This window comes from Aquarana catesbeiana, linkage group LG12 (genome assembly GCF_042186555.1).
Source record: "Aquarana catesbeiana isolate 2022-GZ linkage group LG12, ASM4218655v1, whole genome shotgun sequence".
In the NCBI taxonomy this organism is placed as follows: Eukaryota; Metazoa; Chordata; class Amphibia; order Anura; family Ranidae; genus Aquarana; species Aquarana catesbeiana.
Genome location: NC_133335.1, coordinates 228,184,091 through 228,201,487, shown reverse-complemented (window position 1 = coordinate 228,201,487; position 17,397 = coordinate 228,184,091).

Genomic DNA, 17,397 nt, shown 5'->3' with positions numbered 1-17,397 from the left:
TGCACAGATCAATGTAAAAATGACACTGGCAGGGAAGGGGTTAACACGGGGGGGCGATCGAGGGGTTTAATTGTGTTTCCTGGGTGTGTTCTAACTGTAGGGGGGGGGATGGGCTCACTGGCACATGACAGAGATCACTGGGAGCAGCAGATCTCTGTCATGTCATCTGGCAGAACGGGGAATTTATACCTCGCAACATTTTGAGATGGGAATGAGGGACACCTACCAGCAAACGTATGTAGGCATAGGACACGCCTCCTGTCACACCCCCTTAAAGGAGAATAAACCCAAAAAAAGTTCAATAAATCCACAAGGGATTTTTTTTTTTTACCACTACTATTTCCTTATATTGGCTTTTAAAATGTACAAATGCAGCAATTTAGAATTTGGATGAAAGGTTTAGTGCTGGGAAACACTTTTTGAAAGATAAAAAGTGCATTTTATATACAACTATATAGATCAGACCAAAATGAGGGACAAATGAGGAGGAATGAGGGACAGAGGGACATAGCTCCAAATCAGGGACAGTCCCTCGAAATCAGGGACAGTTGGGAGCTATGGGATTTGCTTTGTTTACATAGGCAGCTCCCCGTTCTGCCTCTCCTCACCGCGATCGCGGGTCGCCGGCGGACATCCAGTCCGCGGGATCCGCGGGCACGCTCTCTCGGAGGGCGGCCGCGCGCTCGCTATCCTTCTTGCAGGGACCGACGTTTCGCGCGGGAGAGCCGACCTGCCGCAGTATATCAGCGTGAGCTGGTCGGCAAGTGGTTAAACTTCAGCTCGAGGGCTACTTCACACCACAAAAGTGGTGCATTTCTATGCGTTTTTCAGCGTTCCCGTACAGTTCTGTGCAGGAAAAAATGCAGCTACTTTTTTCTGGAACTAGAACTGCAATCACTGGTGTGAACTATGCCATAGAAAACCATGTAACCTACTTTCTATGCGTTTTGGATGCAGGAAAAAAAAAAAAAAAAAAAAGCCCTGGAACGCATGTGGTGTGAACTAGCCCTGAAAGCCTGTCAGTTTTGTTTTTTTTTTTTGCTGTTTGTGCTTCCCTGTCCTAGTGGTAACAAACAACACCCCCCCCCCCCCCCCCCCCAATATATTAGATAGGCATCATGGGGACAAGAAGTCCTTTTAGGTCTTCACTGGCCGCATGCTTGTTCCAGGGCAGTGATTCAGTCAGTAACACAACCAGGTAGAGGATCGGGGGCTGCACCAAGCCATGGATGGCAGCTCCTATATTTCTGTCCTTTCATCTTATTTTTTTTCATAGGCCATTGCAGCCAGATTCAGCAGGTTTTTAGTAGTGCCTCTGTTGGAACTGCAGCCTCATATCAGCTGATTCTGTGTTGTTATCCTCCCTATAGGTGGCAGTTTAGAGACACGGGTCTGGTGGATTTTATGAACAGGGCAGGTGGCGGCTGAAGATGAAAGCCGGGATTAAACTCAGAGTCAGCCAAGCTGCATCCCCTGAATGCAAAATCTTCTTCTATGACCGATACGTATCGTAGGAACCGTCTCCTGTTTTTAGGAGATTTTGTTTTTTCCGAACTCTCCTCGGATTCCCAAATATGTAACGAAAACTTTATAGAATCGGAAAGCCGTGGGGGTTTAGAAGTAATCTGAGCCGGAAGTCTCATTACACTTTGTTACATAAAGTGATCGAAATATACGACGTGTCACCCTAAACCCGTGCTGGGCCTGGGATGGTAAAGAACACCTGTACAGGTAGGAGGTGATCTATCCTCCGCGGCTGGAAAGAGATAACACCGCCATGAAAAAATCATTAGAACCCAAGCTGGCCGCCTTATTTTCAGAAAGGAGAGGGGTGCCTGAAACACAAGCTCTGCCTGCAGAGAGAGGAGCGGAGGCTGGTGGGGGGGGTCGCACTTCATCACCTTCACTCACCTATATTTAGCAGAGAAAGAAAAGTGCTGACAGGTGTGTACGGACCAGGAGAGGGGAGCACACCACCCAAAAAGACCACTTTGATGTACTAGGTCAGAGATTCTCAATCAGGGTGCTGCTGTTTGAGTCCCCCCTGGGGTTCCACAAGCTTGGGACCCAGTTTTCCCTAGATAAGAGCATGTGGTTGGGGGGCTCTGATGTGATGGGGGGACTCTGATGTGATGGGGGGACCTCTTATGTAATGAGGGACCTCTGATGTTATGGGCACCTCTGAAGTTATGGGTACCTCTGAAGTTGTGGGGATCTCTGATGTGATGAGGGATGTCTGATGTGAGGGGAGGACCTCTGATGTGATGGGGGGACTCTGATGTGATGGGGGGGGACCTCTTATGTAATGAGGGACCTCTGATGTTATGGGACCTCTGAAGTTATGGGGGACCTCTGATGTGATGAGGGACGTCTGATGTGAGGGGAGGTCCTCCGATGTGATGGGGTGACTCTGAGGTGATGAGGGACCTCTGATGTGATGATGGACCTCTGATGTGATGAGGGGACCTCTGATGTGATGATGGACCTCTGATGTGATGAGGGGACCTCTGATGTGATGAGTGATCTATGAGATGGGGGGACCTCTGATGTGATAGGGGGGGGCTCTTATGTGATGAGGGTTCTCTGATGTGATGAGGGACCTCTGATGTGATGAGGGATCTCTGTGATGGGGGGACCTCTGATGTAATGGGAGGACCTCTGATGTGATTGGAGGACCTCTGATGTGATGGGAGGACCACTGATGTGATGGAAGGACCTCTAATGTGATGAGGGACCTCTGATGTGATAGGAGGACCTCTGATGTGATAAGGGATCTCTGATGCGATGAGGGGACCTCTGATGTGATGAGGGATCTCTGTGATGGGAGGACCTCTGATGTGGTGGGAGGACCACTGACGTGATGGGAGGACCTCTGATGTGATGGGAGGACCTCTAATGTGATGGGAGGACCACTGACGTGATGGGAGGACCTCTAATGTGATGAGGGACCTCTGATGTGATAGGAGGACCTCTGATGTGATGGGGTGACTCTGATGTGATGGGGGGACCTCTGAACACTGGAGTGGACTTTACTAATCCAATTGACATCAACAATGGGAAATTATTCTTCCACTGATACCAATGATGGGGCACTATTCCTCTCACTGACACCAATGATGGAGCACTATTCCCTCCATTGACATAAATTATGAAGCACTATTCCCTCCACTGACACCAATGATGGAGCACTATTCCTCTCACTGTCACCAATGATGGGGCACTAATACTTCTATAGATACTAATGACGGAGTGCTATTCCTCCCACTGTTACCATCAATAGGGTGCTGTTCCTCCCAGTGACACCAATAAGATTGCACTATTCCTACTATAGATACCAATGATGGGATGCTCTCCTTACCACTGACAATGGGGCATTTTTTTACTGCTACTGGTCACAGTCCGGCCCCCCAACAGTCTGATGGACAATGAACTTGGACCTTTGTTTACGTGTCCCTCGTATAAAGGATTGATGTAAAAGGTAGAGCTTACACTCTGTTGGGGTAAATGAAAATGATACATATAGTGTAAAATGCACAGTCTAGTAGATGTGAAGGAATTATAGGAAAGGTATACGTTTTTCTGAAACTATATTTTACAAATAATCATACATGTCCCTGTATAGTGCCCATAGATAGTGCTCATAGCAACCTCTCAGATATCCACACTAAGGACCAATGGATTGCCGTTAAGCTGCACTGCTTCTAGAGAGCGGTGCCCGGGGTTGTTGAACACACCAAGTCTGCGGGTGAGGAATTATAAACCTCACATCGGCCCCTTAGTAAGTAAAGTCACCTGCTCTGGACTATTCCATCTGAACAGAAGCCTGCGTTTTGTTTGCCGAATGAATGAGGTCATGTTGGAAAGCTCGACACAATGGGCCTCTATGCTAAAAGGTAAACAACATAGAAGCGTGTACTGTGAATTCCCGATCTCGGCCCCCGTGCCCACGTTCGCTGGCTCATAGTGGATGATCACCAGCACATGCCAAAATTTCCCTTCGGCCAAAATGAAGAGATGAGAGTAACAGAAAACCCCTTTTGTGACCATTGTTGTCACTGATTGTTGAGGTTTCCAGTTTCATTCTGGCCTTTTATCTGTTCGGACTAATGCAAGATACTTGTTTAGTAATGGGGAAGAGAGCTTGCTTTCTGATTCGATAAGGATCATACAAAAGCTCTGCTGAATGATGGTTATGCCGTACAGTTACTTAATAGTGATTAGATGGATGGTAAGTGCTGCTCATTAGGGCTGCCAGGCTGAAGGTGTCCATTATTGGGCTTGATGATCAGCCAGGAATGGTGGTTTCAGGCTTAGGCTGCCCACAGAGGAGAAGATATCTGAAGATAGTGGAAGATAGTCGCCCTTCATTAAGTGCCTTCCTTTATTGTGAACAATTCTTACCAATGCTCGTAGTTTTGCTTGCACGGTACACATGAGGGACCAGGCCCACTGATACCTAAACATTCCACCCAAATCACCCAATGCGATCATAGCCTTCAACTGCCGAAAGTCCTCGTTGTCACCCTTCTTATCACCTTTCAACCCAATTCAGAGAAGCATTTGCTTATATCAGTGCGTTTATGGTCACCTTTCCTCTTCAATAATCTTCCCACATATAGTTCTTCTTTGAAAAGTTAGAAAGAGAAGGAAAGCAAGAGAACGGGAGAGCCCCTAAGGAAAGCAAGAGAACGGGAGAGCCCCTAATGCCGCGTACACACGATCGGAATTTCCGTCAGAAAAAACTCGGATGGTTTTTCCGACGGAATTCCACTTAAGCTTGCCTTGCATACACATGGGTCACACAAAAGTTCTCTGAACTTTCGACCGTCAAAAACGCGGTGACGTACAATACTACGTCGAGCCAAGAAAATGAAGTTCAGTGCTTCCGAGCATGCGTCAAATTGTTTCCGAGCACGCGTGATTTTTCGCGCGTCCGAATTGCATACAGATGAACGCATTTTCGGATAGGAACTTTTCCCGACCGAAAAATAGAGAACCTGCTCACAATCTTTTGCTGGCTGGAATTCCGCCAGCAAAAGACCGATGGAGCATACACACGGTCGCATTTTCCGACAAAAAGCTCTCATCGGAGTTTTGCTGGCGGCATTTCCGATCGTGTGTACGCGGCATTATAGTGCAGCATTCTAGTAGTTCTGTTAGAGAAGAGATGTAGGAAGAGATGCTTAATAACATCTAAAAGATTGCTGGAGCCTAGAAAGGGTGTCTGCCACCTGACTGTAACAAGGGTTCCCCCCCATCTGGGTTTGATCCACCTATTTGGCATGGAGGTCACACCCTTGGCCTATACACAGTGGGTAAAATAAGTATTGAACACATCACTATTTTTCTAGGTAAATATATTTCTAAAGGTGCTATTGACATAAAATGTTCACCACATGTTGGTAACAAGCCATGCAGACCATACATACAAAGACACCAAAACAAAAAAGTTCAGAAATGTAGTTATGTGTAATAAAATGGAATGACACAGGGAAAAAGTATTGAACACATGAAGAAAGGGGGGTGCATAATAGCATGGAAAGCCAAGACACCACCTGAAATTGATCAGTAATTAAAAAAGCAATCCTGCCGCTTGTCAGTGCAAATTAATATCAGCTGGTTCAGTCTCAACTGATGGCCCTATAAAAAGGTGTATCATTACCAAGGTGTCACACAAGAAACATCTCATGATGGGTAAAAGCAAAGAGCTCTCTCAAGACCTTCACAACCTTATTATTGCAAAACATACTGATGCCATTGGTTACGGAAGGATTTCTAAACTTCTGAATGTTCCAGTGAGCACTGTTGGGCCCATAATCTGAAAGTGGAAAGAACATGAACTGGGCATGACCAGGTACTCCCCGCAAGATTTCTGACAGAGGAGTGAAAAGAATTATCAAAAGAGTTGTCCAAGAGCCAAGGATCACTTGTGGAGAGCTTCAGAAAAGACCTGGAATTAGCAGGTTTACAATAAGTAATGCACTCACCCGCCATGGCCTGTATGCACGCTCACCACGCAAGACTCCATTGCAGAAGAAAAAGTATGCTGAAGCTCGTTTAAAGTTTGCTGCACAACATTTAGACAATCCTGTGAAATACTGGGGAGAATATATTCTGGTCAGATGAGACCAAAATTGAACTCTTTGGATGCCATAATACACACCATGTTTGGGGGTCAAATGGCAAATCACCCCAAAAACACCCCCCATACCAACAGTGAAGTTTGGAGGTGGGAACATCATGGTGTGGGCGGGGCTGTTTTTCAGCATATGGTACTGGCAAACTTCAGATCATTGAAGGAAGGATGAATGGAAAAATGGACCAAGACATTCTTGATTAAAATCTGCTGCCATCTACCAGGATGATGAAGATGAAACGAGGGCGGACATTTTAGCAAGACAATCATCCCAAAACACAAAGCCAAGGAAACTCTCAACTGGTTTTAAAGAAAGAAAATAAAGCTGCTAGAATGTCCCGGCCAATCACCTGACTGGAATCCAATAGAAAATCTATGGAAAGAACTAAAGATCAGAGTTCATAGAAGAGGCCCACAGAACCTTCAAGATTTGAAGACTGTGTGGAAGAACGGGCCGAAATCTCACCTGAGCCATGCATGCGACTAGTTTCTCCATACAGGAGGCGTCTTGAAGCTGTCATTACCAACAAAGGATTTTGTAACAAGTATTAAATACATTTCAGTTAGCGTGTTCAATACTTTTTCCCTGTGTCCTTCCATTTTATTACAGAGAACTTCATTTCTGAACTCATTTGTTTTGGTGTCTTGTAGGTTTGGATTGCATGGGTTGTTACCGACATGTGGTGAACATTTCATGTCAATAGCACCTTTAGAAATTGATTTATCTAGAAAAATAGTGACGTGTTCAATACTTATTTAACCCGCTGTATAGAGGCAGTCAGAAAAAGAGTCTGGGGGTTCAGGAAAGCACTACACTAGCACTACAACACCCTCAGCACCCAAAGATGGCACCTTTGTCTAAACATTTGATCACATGCCAGGGACTCTTGCCATATGTATGGAGTTGCTGTTGCCATAGTTTTTCTGCCATGTGAATAGAACTGTATCCCTCAAGTCCCTCAAATGATTTACCTATTAAAAAGGCGGCATCCAATACTTCTAGAAATCAATATAAAAGTAGAGATACACCGCAGTGCAGGGTACAACCGCAAACAACCAATAAATAAGCTTACAATAAAACAGTATGAAATCCAAAACACATGTAGGTTTGGCCGACTATCTGCAATAATACAAAACCAAATGAAAACCATGGTTGGATCCCATTCAATAAAGGCAATATGAAGCACATAATGGCAAAAACGGTGCATATGCAAAGCACAGAGCAGACTTTTTATAGTAAAAGGGGAGAAAAGAAGAGAAGGAAAGAGTAGATATAAGAAGGAAAGGGAGCAGGAAGAGGGAGAGAGAAAAAAGGGTGGGGGGAGAGCCGGGATATCCGGAAGGAGAGCGTCGCCAGCACCCACAACCGGAGGAGCTTGCTTCAAAAAGGGCCTTACCCTCCTCAGAGTAGACAAACATGTTATGCAATGCCCAGGTTTAGGTGTATACCTATGGCTTACGCTGTGTGGAAAGAACCATGTCTTCCATACCATTCAACTCTTCAACTTTATTAAGCCAGGGACCAATGCTCAGCGGCAGGGAGCTTTTCCAGGTAAGAAGAATGCATTTCGACAGGTATGCTTGAGACATGGAGGAGAAAGAAAGCCAAGTCCTCTGGGACATTATAATCAGTAAACTTTTGGACAATTTTCCAACTTCTTCCCAGTAATGGCTGAGTCTAGGGCATAACCATAAAATATGTAGCATGGTCCCCCCCGAGCACCATTCAGTACTATTTGGAAAACATTTATGTAAAAGTGATGGTGTGTGGTACAAACGGGTCAAAATTTAAAAACTTTTTTCCTTGAGTCTCATACAAATCGAGGATTTCAAGGCGAACCTAATAATAATATTCTGTTGGTCTGCTATAAAAGTTTTGCCCAGGTCCAATTCCCATTCTTCAAAGAAGGGCAGTTAATGATCATCTGAAGGTGCCACAAGTAAGGAATAGACCTTCCAAAGTGTATGAGAAAGAGCTCCTCAATCACAACAGAATTCCTCCAACGTAGTGAGGCGGCAACAAAAGGTGCGTGGGGGTGGAGGGGACTACAAGAAATTATGCAACTGCAATGCCCTCCAAAAGTCCAAGCAGAATGGGTCTGTGGAACTCGCCAGTAGCTGCAGGAAAGGCCAGGCCTCCACTATCAGGAAATAGGAAGCCTGAAAGAGCCCGGAGTCTAGTAAAGCGTGAAAGGGTCCGTCTTGAAGACCCGGACCCTATGCCCAGGATAGAGAACAACGGAAATCAACGTAGTGGTAGAGAAAAGCCGAGAACATATTCAGGTTGCGGGTAAAATTAAAGGGTGAGCCTTGAGAGCAGGGGATAAGTCCCCAAAACACCACGGTGCTCTACGCAAGGGGACACAGGTTTGGGCCTGTTTCAGTTGTGGCCTGCATCCCTCAAGTTTTATTCAGGTAATGTTTGTAACTATGTGTAAAGTTTTGCTTAACCCTTTCGGGATCAAAGTCCACCTAATCAGGTTGGAGGTTCTTTCCTACCCGAATAGCTCTCTGAACCTCCAAAATTTGAAAGGATTAATGCGGAGAGAACTATAAGTGAGTCTTCTCGTTTATGATTGCACTGTCCTGGAACCTCTCACCCTGCACGGGTGAGGACCCCTGAGTATGAGTACACCACCCCCCTTAAAGGGGCCACAACCCAAATATAGGCGAAACATAGCACCCGTCCAGGAGCCTGTACACATGTTCTAATTCTGTAAAGGAGCAAAAGCAATTGAGATCTGCCTCCAATGTATGTGTGGGGAAGACAGTAGCATGTAAAGTGTGTCATTGCTAAGCGGCTGCAGACAATGGCAAGTAAGCCTTACAATATGCTGATCTGACTTGAGTTTTATGGAAAAATAGTTATCAACCAACACCTGGCAGAATCCCCTTAAGGTAGTCAATAGGAGTGGTAGTGGTTCAGTGATGGCAGGTCAATTTCTAGGTAGGTAGTTTTAATGCACTGGCTGGGCACCTGGAAGGCACATGCCCCAGGGTGTGTCTCACTATCACTTGGAGACTGAGTCTTGAACCACAAGTTCAGCAAAGGCCTCTGAAGTAAAGTGTGTTAAGTACTCCCATCTAGGCCGAGGGCCTAAAAACCAAACCATTGTGGTGAATGTATTGTTAAACCGGTGGGATGAGGTTGGAGCTTCAGCTCATCATTCCTGAAAAGTTGTTCTTGTCCCCCATGTTCAGAAACTGGTTTAACAAGCTGGACACCAAGGCCTTCCTAACATGATGATGTGTGTGGAGAATATGTCTGTAACCATGAAGATTTTTCTATTGGTGACTTTGATTGTGCTCTGTTCAGTCAGGACATTGTTGTACTAAGTGACGGTGCTGGTGAGAATTATAGTAGAAGGAAAAATGTCCTCAAAAAAGTGTTCAGAGGTGCCTACATTGATACATAATAAACAGTACAAAAGCCTTTATTGAAGGTAAGACTTAGATTTCAAGTGACGCTGATGTCAGGTCACCTAAGGCCAGGTGACAGATGCACACTGTTGGGATCAGGAGTGCACCGCAAGGGTAGTGGACCCTACGGCTGACTGCTGCGGATGGGAGTCTGGGTGGTAAAGGAAGGCAGGCCCGCTGGAACAACAAGACGGAACCCACAGGGGCTAGAGCGTAAGATTCCCTAGGGCGCAGAGTCTAAGAGCCAGCAGGTGTTCACCAGAGCCTCTAGTGCTGAGGATGGACTGGGCTGCAACTGGCTCCAGGTCGCGACCCCCAGGGTCTCCCAGCTCACGCCCACAGTAGGCTAGAGATAGTAAGGGAATAAGCCAAAGGTCGGGGCGACTAGCAGACAAGGATAAACATAGAACACGCCTCTGGAAGGCCCATAACCCTTTCCTATTGTGTCAATACGCTGAAACTTCCGGATTCTGAAAGAATTCGCTTCGATCTCATTTCTAAATTCTTACACCAAATTTGGAAGGATAAACCCCTTCCGCTCCAATTCACACAATTTGAGATCTGGTGTGAACAAGCTATGGAACAAAAAGGAGGAATTTCTGTGATTTACTCGTGCCTCACTCACCCTACGGCTAAATCCTCCTATATGGAGGCCTGGGAAAATTATCTTCAATTCAGTTGGAGCTTAGAAACCTGGCATTCCGCCTACTCGAAATCTTTCAGGGGAATTCTTAATGTTTCCCTGATGGAAGCTAACATTAAGGTTATAACCAGGTGGTATTTAACCCCCACCAAGCTTGCAACCATATATCCAACTGCAGACCCAACTTGTTTCAGAGGCTGTCAACTATTAGGAACGATGGTTCACACTTGGTGGGGATGTCCTAAGATCCGACCATTTTGGAACAAGGTTTTTAACATGATATTTAAGGTGACTGGTCATCAGATTCCTAGATCCATTCATGTAGCTATTCTTAATGCCCATATACCTCTCATTCCAAAGCACACATAAAAATTAATTCACTTCATACTAACAGGAGCCAAGCTTATAATAGCGAAAGCTTGGAAGAAACCTAGGCCCTTCTTGTCAGAGGTCAGAAGAAAAGTGTCCTGGATAATGACCCAAGAAAAGTTAACCAGCATTTTAGCCAACAAGATCCCACAGTTTGAACAAATTAGGGATCCTTGGAATAAATATATAGGGACTTGTATTTAGCATGTTGTTATATAGGCTCTCTCTATTCCCATGCATTAGGGTAGACCCGTATCCCCTCCCTTTTTCTCCTTTCCCTTTCCTTTTTCTGTCTTTTCATTTATATGTCTTGAGGACTCCTGGAAATGACATTTGAAGATTCTTACCTACAATTTTAATTTATTATATCAATATTTATAGATACGTTTATTTTATCTTTCTTTTTGTTGGACCGGATGTTCCTGTCTAAACATTTCTTGACTGGGGGTTGGGGTCGTTGGGGGGGTGGAGGTTTCACTCCTTCGGCACAGTATGATCCCGTTTGGGGTGGCGGGGGTTGGGAGTGCCTCTATTTCCATAATGATCCCCACCAGATCGGAATATCTAATAAGTTGACTACACAGGAATAGTATATTTAATTATATTTATTTATATCCAATTTTATTTTTTCCCCACTTATCAAAAACACACGTTTGTGAAATAGTCATTTTCCAGGAATTAATGTTATACAATGTTAATGAATATTTAAAACAATTATTAAATGAATTGTATTCTATGTTATTTTAAAAAATAAAATATTTCGAAAGTAATCATAGAACACGCCAAAGGTCAGGGTCACAAGCTGACAAGGATAGTCCAGAACAAGCCAAGATCGGTAACTGGAATCAGACGTAGAAGACACAGCAAGATGCGCACAGAAGCTAAACACACAAAGTTGATCAGCAGGATTGGCTTGCAGTGCACAGGTTAATATAGAGTTCTCTGATAGGGGCTGGGGTGGAGCCATGCTAGAGGAGAGATTATAAAAGCAGTCAGGTGAGAGTAGTTGGTCTCTAGAGGTGAACACATGGAGGAAAGGTAAGCTGACAGACAAACACTACTGCATAACTATGACAGCTGAAAGCTGTTGCCCAGCCTACTCCTGATTTGTGATGCACCTTGCATATTGTTGCCACAAAACATGTTGTTGTACACCATGACATCATGTGCCCATTATGCAATACCAACACTGGTGCTGTCTTTTGAATACTGTTTCTGCCCCCACCCCACACACACACTTCCTTTGTATGGGCTCTCCTTCACACTCAAGAACATTGGATATCCATTTGCTTTATGGAATGACAAAAATGGAAGACATTGGTATATATCTGTTTTGCACCATAGTGGTCAGATTTGCCCATACTATGGATAGATAAACCTAATCCAATCACGGATAGGAGGTGATCTGTGGCCCCTGGTGCCTGGGAGCGAGTACTGTATGCATTTATATCTTGGGGCAGTAAAGAGCTTGGTGGTATAGCCCCAGTGAAGATGACATAGCTTTCAGATCTTCAATAATAAATACTTCACAACATTTTTGGTGTCCCTCCTTTTTCAAGCAAACCAACTAAAAGGGAAATCTTTAGGTGTAGCTGGTGCTTGTTACAGAAGTCAGCATTTCTTTAGATTCTATTAAATTATAACTAAATAAAACCTACTGAAAATGTCTCTGAAGCTGGAAGATCTGCTAATACACAAATTAGCCAATCCCCTAAAGAGGACATCTAGATTTATTATGTGTCTGTGCCCTCTCAGCTTTAAGGCGATTGGTAGTCAATAGGTGTGTGGTCCACACCAGGATGTTGAGATGAAGGGAAGGAGTGACTACACACAGCACTGATGTTTTTAATTATTTTCTTAAATAGGTGTTTTCCCACCAGAAGAGATGTCATTGCCTGAAATGGCATTGTGGTTATGTTAACAGTTTAGATATAATAATAGTTAGTGAAGATCTTCCGAAACAAAGGACCAAAAGTGGTGTCTGGTTGTTCTGCAGCATTTTTCTACCTCAGAGTCACAAGTTTGTTAGGTCTTCCTGCAACTTGGGGCATCACTAATCCTAACAAGTTTTTACGATTCCCATATAAGTCCCAGTTAGCATTAGGGAGCCCACACACGACGGCTGTTGATCATTCAGAAGATAATTTTTTTTTTTTAACCTAATATGTGTACCCACTGAAAAGTGTCTGTTTTCAAACCTCTGAAGAACTCAGCAGTCATCAGCGTAGTAGCTGATACATTTGTTTACATCTTTTAAGTATTCCGATTATGCGGAATGTGTTAATGGCCCAAAGTTCAACCATGGCCTCCTTCTCTACTGGCTCTATGGGCTACCCGGGGGTGAGGGAATAGGAAGAACTTACTTGCAATGCCAGGATGCTTAGTGCTTGGCTGAGACATGGAACCTGTTGGAGATGCTGTTTCCTATTCCTCTCTGCCGACTATAGTACCCTTGTGGATGATGCCTATCAATGCTTTATGTGCTGCTTTAATCAGCAGAGAGGAAACTGAAATTGGCAAAATGTGTCACGTACCCGGTGAAGACTGGAATGTTGTGGAGGCCTCTCTTGCACCTCCCGCCCCAACACCCCTGAAGGTGGAGACAGAGAGTGTAAAGGCAAGGAGTGACATGAGTGCCGTAGCAGCTGGCTGGTGATGTCCACTCTGTAGGTGGGTAGAGCTGGTAGTTGCAGTCCTTAAGACCGGGATGCAGGAGCAGCTTGGCACCAGAACGTGAGACGGAAGCAAAACCAGGAGACAAGCAACAGTCAGCAGCAACCAGGCAGTGAGGAACTGAATCAGCAGGTAAAGCAAGTCCAGAAAGCAAGCCAAGATCAGGAACAGCCGGGGAAAATGGTACAGAGTCAGCAGGCAGATCAGGTCCAGTAAACAGGGCGAGGCCGGGGTAGTTAGGTAACAGAGCTAGAACAAGAGTAAAAGTGAAGTCCAGTGGCAAGCAGGTACAGCAGATAGGGTCTCGGGAACACAAAAACAAGATGAAGATCATTCAGCAACTGCTCATACTGATAAGACCAGTTTAAATAGGCTACTGGGTAGCAAGTGCTAATTGGAATGCACGCAATGAGGTGGCACAATGTATGTAACATTGGCCCTTCGCTCATTAAAATGAGCATGTGTGCAATGTGCACGAGCATGAGCAGGAGCACAAATCTGCACTGGCTTTCTGATGCTAGGAATCCGGTTTACCTTACAAAAGGCTTCTCGCCCATTTGGTATGCATATGGTCAGTGGCGATCTGATCATTTTCACTCCATGTGCAGTTAATTAGACGCAACATATTATCATAATCAGTCAGACTGTACAATACAACCTTCGTGGGCCCACGCCAGGTCCATGTATAGAGTGTGATATGTCCCAAGGCCTAAGATGTTGGATATCATAAAGACAAGATAGTAGTTGTATGATAATTGACAGGCTAGAGAGTTGAACTAGCTTCTTATATTGTTCCTGGCAAAATCCAGACATTTGACACGGGGACATTTTCTCAGCAGACTTTATTTGCACGTCTGCCCATCCAGAGTACAGACATTTTGAATCATCATGGGTTCCATGTTGAGATATCAATGGAAAGTACACAATAGCACTGGATGATGTCTATAATACCCTTAGGCCTGAATGTGGACAGGAGTGGCTACAGACGGAAGCTACAGACAAAGCCAGACAGCACTTAAGAAGATTGAAATATTTGTAAACTCCAACCATGAACTTCCCTTATTTACTCTCTTTTGGTCCAGTAAAATATACATTTGAAAGCATTTTAGATAAAGTGTGTGCGTCACAAAAGCCATAATATTACATATATGGGGGTACCATCATCCTAAAAAGAGCAATAATTGAAAGAAGCCCAGGGCTACCCCTATTGTGCCCCTGGTGGGAGGGAAAATTGACTATCTTAGTACCCAGAAAGTAACAATGATATAAAAAGTTGTACATTTTATTTATATAAAATTAATTAAAAGAAAAGGACACAGATTAATATATACTGTATGAACAAAAACAGTAATTTCAACGATACATATTTTTTCCAATTGGTTTTTGCTGGTGATTTTGTGTTCTCAGATGGTATTGAGGGCACGAGATTTAATTAATCTTGATGTATAATCAGTCCTCTACATGTTTCGTGGCGAAGACCGCTTCTTCAGGAGGAGTTAATTACTATCATCCATGGTAAAAACAACAGGTCAAAATCTTTGTATGAGATGTGATAATAAACATTTAACAAAGAATAAACCGGTGGGGGGAGGTAAGAAAACAGAGGGTTTTTAGGTCATTATGTTGCTTACCCAGGATAAGCAGCAGCCAATAAGAATAGCAATGGCAAGGGCACCTGAGGGTGCTCCACACAGGGGGGGGGGCAACCACAAGCGCACATATCTATAAATCATACAAAATAAGTAACAATGATATTATATATTTCTCATAATGTTATATCTCCCTTCAGCAGAACAGAACGTTCATCTTAATGTGACAGCCATCAGACACCACCTCCTTCTGAGGGCAGTCGGATCTTCACATCCTGGTCCTCTAGTACAGCTTCTTTTCAACCAGGGTGTCTTGAGGTTTCTTCAGGGGTTGCGTGACAAATTCTATTGTTTTGTGGGGGTCTAGTGTTGCTTTGGTGGGGGGGGGGGGGGGTTAATTGTTGCTGGGAGGCATCTACTATTGAGGGAGGAGTCTATTGTTGCTGGCTACTGGGAGATCTATTGTTGCTAATGGGGGTCTATTGTTGCGGGGGTGGGGGTATATTTTTGTGGTGGCTCTATTGTTACTGGGTCCATCTATTGTTGCTGGGAGGATCTATTTTTTGCTGGGGGTCTATTATTGATAGATGAGTCTATTGTTGATGGGGGCTCTATTGTTGTTGGCTGCAGGAGATCTATTTTATTGCTTTTCTGGTTAGCAGTATCAAATTACATACAAATTACTTGGTTCTGTGTTCTCTACAAGGGGTGGTACTGGAAGGTGGGTAGGGGGTGAACCAAGGGACGGTGCTCGGAGGTGGGTAGGTGGCGGAGACAAGGGGTGATATGGAAGGAGGAAGTACTTGCACCATTGGTACTAGTCAGTACCAATGTGAAAAGGTGGATTTGCTTTGGAAGAATAAGTCACCTTCAACATTGGGTCTCCTATGTGTGTGGATGCTGCTGCGTTATGTAAAACTATTAGTTTTGTTTTGTTACATTTTAGAATGAGGTGCCTTGAGATTGTGTAGAATATTAAAGGGTGCCATGACTGAAGAAGGTTGAGAAGCACTGCTCTGGTATCCCCTGGGCTGCTTTAGAATGGAGCAGATAAGCTATATTGTCAAAAGTTTTGGGCCATCCCTCCAAATCATTTGGTGGAGGGGGAGATTTTGGTGTGGGTTTGCTTTTCAGGGGTCTGGCTTGCCCTCTTGGTTCCAGTGAAGGGAACTCTTAAAGCGTCAGCATACCAAAACATTTTGGATAATTTCATGCTCCCAACTTTGTGGGAACAGTTTGGGGATGCCCCCTTCCTGTTCCAACATGGCTGCGCACCAGAGCACAAAACGCGGCCCGAAAAGAAATGGATGAGCGAGTTTGGGGTGGAAGAACTTGAGTGGCCTGCACAGAGTCTACTGCGAGCCAGGCCTTCTCATCCAACATTGGTGCCTGACCTCACAAATGCGCTTCTGTTATACTGGTCAAACATTCCCATAGACACACTCCTAAACCTTGTGGACGGCCTTCCCAGAAGAGTTGAAGCTGTTATAGCTACAAAGGGTGGGCCAACTCAATATTGAACCCTACGGACTAAAACTGGGATGCCCTTAAAGTTCATGCATATGTAAAGGCAAGCGTCCCAATACTTTTGGCAATACCTCGTCCCATTACTCTCTGAGGAGCAATTGTCCAGGTTTGGAATGCTCCTTCCAGATAACCTTGTGTCGGGATTGTCAGCTACACACTCGTATATAACCGAGCGTCTATCTGCTAAGAAAATACATCAATATATTCTTAGGTCGGATCACATGTCCGCTTCACTTATCCAATGGCTGTTGTCAGCTTAAGACTAATTATTAAGCAAATGACCTTGAACTACCAAATTGTACTCAAGGAGCTGCTGAAGTCACGCATGTGACCATCATGGCCTGGGATTCCGCTATCTTCCCTTTATGTTCTGTACATATAAATCCTTTTCGAATCCTGCAATCTAAATACACGCACTTAATTTCGAATTCGGCCAGACATCTGGGTTTTATCTGTAAGGCAGGTACACGTTCCCGGTGCTGGTTGACAATTAGCAGGAGATCTGAACAGATGGATACAAAGCACAGTAGGGAGCCATAGGAAGCCTAAACGGATTAAACTTTAAGAAAAACAAAATATATCAGGATAATTGGTAAGCAGATTATGCCCAGAGCCACAGAATGGGGAACCAGGAGGTGACCTACACAAGTACCACAGGAATCAGAGAGGCAGGTAATTTTAGACAGGTGTAAAAAGCAAGAGATACAGACAGAATTCATCTGATGGGGAGGAGGGAGAGGATTCGATTACCTTGACCGTCTTTTTTTTTTTTTCCTTTCCACCTGCAACCTTCAGAGGAAAGACACCGGGCGAAGGGAAGAATTTTGTATATGTTTTTCTTTTATCATCTAATTTTTTTTTTTACCAGAGCTACATATCATAGGAGACTTTCCTTTCATCTACAAAGAATTAAAGAGCCTCCGAATAATCGAAGAGAAAGTGTTCACTCAGTAGAGTTGAATATTTGAGAAGCGACCTGACAAAAGGGGCATTGTTTCACGGCGCACAGCCTCTTTGTGGCTTATGCAATAGCCCCACTA